The sequence below is a fragment of the Ornithodoros turicata genome, chromosome 3, assembly GCF_037126465.1.
Source record: "Ornithodoros turicata isolate Travis chromosome 3, ASM3712646v1, whole genome shotgun sequence".
NCBI lineage: Eukaryota > Metazoa > Arthropoda > Arachnida > Ixodida > Argasidae > Ornithodoros > Ornithodoros turicata.
The window spans coordinates 60,469,975-60,477,203 of NC_088203.1; positions in this window are offsets into that span (position 1 = coordinate 60,469,975).

Here is a 7,229-nt window from a genome sequence, read left to right on the forward strand (position 1 = left end):
CGTGCTGCTCCAACGCCTGTCTTGTCCCATAGCCGCTCGTACACTTCTCACAATAAAAATAGTCACCACGTCCCATGAAAGTGCTAAATTTTTTAATGCCATAGAAATGCTCCCTAACCTCGAGCAGATAGACTTTATCCTTATAGAGCGTACAGGGAACCCGTCCGGTAGATATCGAACTCGTCTGCTCGTCAAACACGTAGATGTACACGGAGATTTTGTTTTTTCTCTCCCACAGGGTAATGTCTTCGTAAGTGACTGGGAAGCAGGGGGGCCAGTACGTCACGCGCGTCTCCGGGTTCCGCGGATTCATATATTTGTGATATCTGACATAATGGTTTGCATTCCTCTTTAACGGATGCAAGAGTGCCAGCACGCTATACTTGAAACACTCGTTTTCGTGATTCGGTGGAAGTTTGACGTTTGTGAGAGTCTTTCGTTTTCTTTTCAGCAACTCGGGAAGCTCGATCGTGCACTCAATCCGCTTCGGTTTTAAGCGCGTTAGTTTTAAGTCGACACATTGGACGTCGTTCGAGGTGAAACCAGAACCTTCTCTAGCATAGTTTTCAACGCGTTGCGAGGATTCTGCGATGGCAGCATTTATCGCGCCTTCGATTTCTTGACGGTTATGAACCACTCTCATGTGAAGGTTCACGTGAAGGAGATGAGAAGTCAACCCGTCGGCTCCGTCCTTAACCATGAGCGCTTTCGAGCACAGACAAAATTTGAAAGGCATGGGATAAGCTTCGAGGACGCGCGCGATTACTGGAGCTATGCTCGGTAGATAGAGTCGCAAATCGTCGACTTTGTCGTCGTGCGGGGAGCAGAGAAGCGTGTACCTAGTAGCCGTTCCGTCGAATGCCTCGTCTGTGACAAAAAAAAGGAAGGAATCGTCTCTCCGTGACGGAGGGATGATTCTCTACGACGTGTTCTCGCAATTCAATGATTCTACGACCCTGCACAGGCTCAGCTTCGTTTTGAAATTCTGGACTTGCACCTGGTGATTCATCTCTAGCCCTACCAGACAGAGGAATGAAATCTGCATAGGACTGATCCCCTTCCCACATGAGCAATTCGTCTGCATTGTCATGTCCATCTAGGGGTTCGTCGTCGTCGTCGTCCGTTTCAGGTATTACGAAAGGAGGACTACTGACTCTGTCGTCGTCATCTGAAAGGACGACTGGGCTGTTACCGAGATTCTCTATTCTAGCTTCGTGCTCTCTTTCTACGGCCACGAGCATGGCATCGATGGGGTCGTACTGACATACGAGACAGCGCGGCACTGCGGTCAAACAAAATCAGTACGAGATTCCCCCTCACGAAACAATGCTCATTTTTCCCTTCAGTTGAGGAACGCTTGAGATTGATGATGAGAGAGGATGGCATGAGTCCCTGTGTGTGTTCAGTGTCATGCGGTGACAGCGGCTATTGGTTCCTGAAAAACAATGTCATACATAGAATACACTTTCACAGCAGAGACGGTCAACTTACATTTTGCTCCACGAAACGCCTCGCGTCGTGGATGGATGCCCCTTGTGGGCTTTCGATCAATCGTCGTAGAACCAGCGCACCTTTTATAGTCTCTACACCGCTCTCCTCCTCGTCCTCGCATTGCGACGGTGTCGTCTGTACTTTGACCACCCCGCCTTCCGTCTTTCGCGCCTTTTTGCGATGTCGCATATGACAATGATGCCATCGACGTTGAATAAAACATTACACTAATTTCTAGCTAACACTCTGGGCCGACTTGTATATGACGACGAGAAGACCCAGTGTGGGATTCGAACCCAGGATCCTTCTACACTGGGCGCGACACACTAACCACCAGTCTAATTTGTACTGCGTGACGTTTTTCGTATTGCGGGGTTCGTGTCTACACACGTCACAACATGTTCAAACATGTCCAAACATGTTCAGACATGTTCAGACACGTTCAATGACGTCATAGAGATGGTGAGAGAGGAACGAGTGTGTCCAGGGGCGACTTCGCCGCCCGTGTCCGAACATGTTCAAACACGTCTTAACATGTTCAAACACGTTCAATGACGTCATAGAGAGTGAGAGGCAAAGCTTTACTATAAATGCCGAAGCGAACGTCCGATCGTCATTCCATCATGATCAGCTTGGTAGATCCTCGTAAGTAATACCCATGACGTCATCATCGCCGAAATGTTTGAAGAGTTTCGTTTCCAGTGTACAACACTTTTGCTGCGCGTGAAATCGGTTTTTTCCCGGCTCACATATTTCGGGAGATTGGCAGCGCCCGTTTCTTCTGCACCAATTGCGGTGGATTGTGGTCCAAAGGTACGCTTCCTCGTTATTTTTTTAATACGTTCTATAACCGTTCACATTTTTTTCAGAGCAAAAGCATTGGACGGACCGATTGATTCGCCCGTTTCTCGGCTGTCGGACGGTACCGTTCGACGTACGTTGCGAAGGACTTCGACTATTGAAGGAAGATGGAGAAGATGGACCATCAGTGTCACTCTGTGACTGAAGAAGATTGTATGTGTGTGTTTGAGATATAAAAACACGCGTTTCTCACACTCCTTTCGTTGCAGATTATGAATGGCTACTGACGGGAGATCTACCCCTGGTCCTAACCTTCAAGCCTCCTCCAAAGACCTTCTTTTTGCGAATCGGCGATCAACTGACTACCTGTCGCTGCGGTGGACTCTGGTCGAGAAACCCCAGCCATTGGTTAGACTCTAGCCTTCGTCCGTATTTGGGCTGCCTTCCCGGCTACGAAACCAAAGCTGGAGCCTAATTCATGTGTAACGAGAAATAAAAAAAGGTTGTCTACTCTCATTCCGTCTCAGTCATGATGGCGCCCGAGCAGAGGTTTGCCAGCTTTGTGCAAACGCGAATGTATCGGGACTTGCTGCGATTACGCGATTATATTCACGGCGATAGCTGCCAGGGAGACTTTCGCTCGATTCTCAAGACGATACCCTTACGTCTGTTCACCGTCAGTGGGAAGATTGCAAAGAAAATGAAGCGTTTCGTAGATTACAAGCTCGAGCTGTTGGAAAAGTATAGACGAGGAGAGACAGTCGACCCGTGTCTCATCAACGCGGGTTTCAACCGACCTATCGTCCGTCGCTACTGGCTTCTCCACACATCCCCCGACGTCACGGTGCAGACCGGCGACGACGGTGAGCGTCGGGTCAGCACGTTGGAAGATCGTCTCGCAAGGGTCTTGTGTATGTCGTGAATAAATAGACTATTTTTTACGAAACGAGTTCGCTCACGAGGAGACGTTTTATTGTTTCGTCATTCTCTTCGAGGTTACAGGAAAACATGGATACACAACTTTTCAAGCTGTAGCGTTTCGACATGCGCGTGGCTACGTAGATACAAAAAAGCCCGCAGTAAGGCGAAAAGGGTGATTGAATACACTTGTCGTTATACTCGTCCACTACAGGTAAAGTCCTTCGAAGGTTTGCTTCGATGGGGGGAAGTCCGTAGCTGTCGAAAAACACGGCAGACCCGTCGTAGTTTTTCAGATAGAGCACCCAGTGCTGCCCGCGCCTTCTTCGCTCTTCCGTATTGATGATTAAATAGCCGGGCTTGCGTAAAACGAAGGCTTCGTCGGAAGCGCAAATGCCTCTCAGCATGGAGGAAGCGAGGGGGTTCAGGGACACGAGTTCTAAGATGTCGCTCTCGTACATCTTTTCTTATGGGAAGGTGACCGTACTGTCCTTGTCGACGCACATGAGCTTGGGACACTCGGAAATCAAGAGGACGGTGACCGCGTGTGGAAGGGCTTTAGCGAAGCGTAATTGCAGGCGAACGTTTCCTTTTCGCCACTCGTTCAAATGCGAAGGAGAAGAACACTTGTCCACGTCCAGGTTGAAGTACAGAAGGAACCCGTTCGTTTTAAATCGCTCGTAGCTATACTTGAAATGTTTCTCTCCCAGTTCTTGCAAGAAGTTAAAGTAGGGAATTTTGACGAGGTCGTTCTGAAAGTCGTACTCGGCTCGCACTTGCTGGCCGTCCACGGAGAGCATCGAATGAGACAGGTCGTAATGGCGGAATTTGTAGGGGTTCGATTGGATGTCGCCGATAAAGTCGGACGTGGCGAGCAGGGCGACGCATAATTTGGAAGGTACCCTTTTGGGGTAAACGTTTTCAAAGTGAGCGTCCAAGCTCCCGGCACTCAAGCTCCGCACCTTGGTTTCCAATCCGCGTAACACGTAGATGGCTGGCGTGGTCTGAAGCCGCCGCTCGTATTCCAAAAATAGGGAAGGTGCCAGCGTCACCTTTTTCAAGTGTAACGTCATTTCTTTAATGTCCACCTCGTAATTGTACGTTTTCTTGTCGTTAGGGGCCGATATGAGTTTAAATTCGTCGTTGTTTAAGAAGAAAACGACGCGAATCTCGACGGCAGGTACCACCAGGCGCGGCTGTTGAAACAGGTCGGTATTGATCTGTCCGACGAGGTTAAAGTATTTTCCACCCTTCGTCGCTTCGTAACGTTGTTTCGGACCGCGAGACGAGACGTCGTAATCGTTCTTTAAATGTTCGTCGTCCTCGACATAAAGTCCAGCCGCGTGCACTGTTTCTTGAGCCATGGGCGTGGAATGAAGCACGACGTCCAAAATACTCCTGTAGGCGTACAACTCGTTGGAACTGACGAGCTTGTTGTTCGCATAAACGGTGACCGTCTTAAACATGCCGCTCAACAGGTGGTTTATTGGGAAAACAACATCTTTCTCGTCCAATTCTTCCCCGTCGTCGCGCACAATGCGCACGGTCAAAGACACGAAACTGCCGTAGAGATCCAAGTGCGCCCTTTGCAAATTTTAAATAGAAAATTCGATTACGGAATTATTTACTCCGTTGACAGGATAAAAGAGTTGGTACGAAGTATCTTCCACGCCGTATTGAATGGAAGGGGGTTCGAATATCATCACGTCACTCGTAAGACAATGCGGTGACCGTTGCGTCTGTATTTTTGCTTTCGTTGACGTCATGACGGAGCGCGCGCAGCAGATGTGTGACCTTCACGGCGTACCAAAGATATCTGCAGGTGCGTCGTGTGTCGGCGCCTTTTGTTGTCTTTTGCGGCGTTTCTTTCCATTGTTGTTGTTTCCAGAGCCCTCCATGGAATCCAGCACGTCTCTCCCCGTTGCTATGGCCGTCTTTTTTACTGCGCGCGATATTCCTTCGCCATCGGCCAAATTCCGCGCCAAGCGCTTCAACGTTCTCTTGGCGATCGGTTTTATTTGCTACCACATGGGAACGATAAACTTGGATATGTTGCTCAACACACCGCCCCCTCGTTGGAAAAGGGGTCCCGTGTACACGGGAATTATTTTGGGGGAATTACGGTACATATTTGAAATGCAATGTTAGATTGGTTCTGCCTTTGGACCGCAACGGCAAACGTCTTCCCGTTTCGTCTGCGAGAACGATCGTCACTGAGGGAATTTCGAATTGAGAGAGGTTAAAATACTGGATGTTATCTAACGTGTAGGTGACGACGTGCTTGTCTTTCTCGTAATAAAAGGGTAGTATTTTTAATATCGGTTTTTTCCCGCTCCCCACGTACGTGGGTTCCACGATATCCGTGTAGACGATTATGTTGTGAAACGGGGGTTCCAGGAGTACCTCGACTGAGCTCGTGGCATCCTTCCCCGTGAACACGGTACGCGATTCGAAGCCCAAAAGCACGGCCAGGTACTCGGAAAGTCTTAAGGTGGAGGTGCCCTCGGAAAGCCGAATTTTACATTTCTGTTCGGTTCCGTCGAAGCTGAAGCGCGCGCGTACGCCTACGCGCTGGTTAATCGCATCCAGAAGTGCTTGCGGCGTCGCATAATAGCCGGGAGGCAGATGTACTTGCAAAGGTCGAAGAATTTTTGTCTTGATCGTGAAAGAAAATTGGCGCGCTACGGGGAGAGAGACGCGTAGCGTTTCTCCGTGTCCCTCAACGGGTGTGAGATGTAGCAGCTTGACAAAGGGGTCCGGTACGTGCAACCCTTTCGGCGTTTTCAGAGAGTAGATGTTATCCGTGAATTCTAGCGAGGAGTCCAGCTTGTGCGTCTGGAAATACTTGTTGAGTGTGTTCCGTAGGGACGTGGTTTCCGAATTGAAAGTGACGTCGCCGAAAGCGACGGGTGCGGCGTGCTCCAATAAGATGGAGGTGGCTTCGCGTTCGCTCAGTTTGGGAGGCTTGACTGCACGACCTGCTTCGCGGGACGCTAGCGAGGCGTCGAGCGCCTGTGCTAGCCGAGGGTCTAATTCCACGGCTTTCACGTCCACGGGTAAGACGAAGTCGTATCGCGATTTATTGTACGCGAAAGAAACGTTAAATTCCGAAAGGGCTTTTCCCAAATCCCTCTCGAGATCCGAGGTGACACGAAAAGTTCTCCCGGCTTCGACCGTGTCCTCGAAAGAAACCTCGATTTTCGCATCTTGCCTTTCGTACCCGATATTTAAAAAATCGTTGCTTATGCTGAGATCCATCAGACCGACTTTATAGCGGTTCGAGAGCTGAAGCGGACTATCGAAAGCTACCGTGAAGGCGTTGAGTTTATTCGAGGGAAACTTATCCATGCTGGCGTTCGAGAGCAGGTGGACGTCATTTCCCAATCTTGACCACGTCGCTGCTCGGAACCCAACTGTCGTGTTCTTTGTCCTAACCGAACCAGCGAACCAAGGAGAAGCTCTGACCGTTCACTTGCTTCTTTCTCAGCACTTTCGTTACTGGCCAAGGCTGATTGGCGTCTCGGGTTACGACGAGTACCTCCTCCGGGTAGAAAGATCCGTCCACTTCCTTACCCCGGTAATCTTCCAGGTGTACGACGGGAGGAGAGGTGTCTCTCAGGCGGGAGACGGTGAAAATCTGAGGCGACCAACTCCCTTCCGAGCTCTTATGAAAACCTTTTCTATGTAGTAGGACCCTCACTTTATCCCCCAGTTTGAGCTTCTTTTTCACGGAGGGTACGACGGGCTTCCCATTTATCTTATTGAACAGCTCCAATTCGTTTTCGGGTGTGACTTCGGACGGGCTGATGCCCAAAGTCCTGTGTTTGGCGTTGTTGTAGTCGCGCACGATCTTGGGAAGCGCGGAAACGAAGTGGTACTTTCCCGTTACTCTAAAATAACGGAATATTCTGTCGCGTAAACTGCGTATGACGCGTTCTGCCTGCGATGCTTTGATTACTGGAGAGAAGGTCGAATACATGTGTACCTTCTTTCGTGAGAGATACTCCTTGACGGTCTTG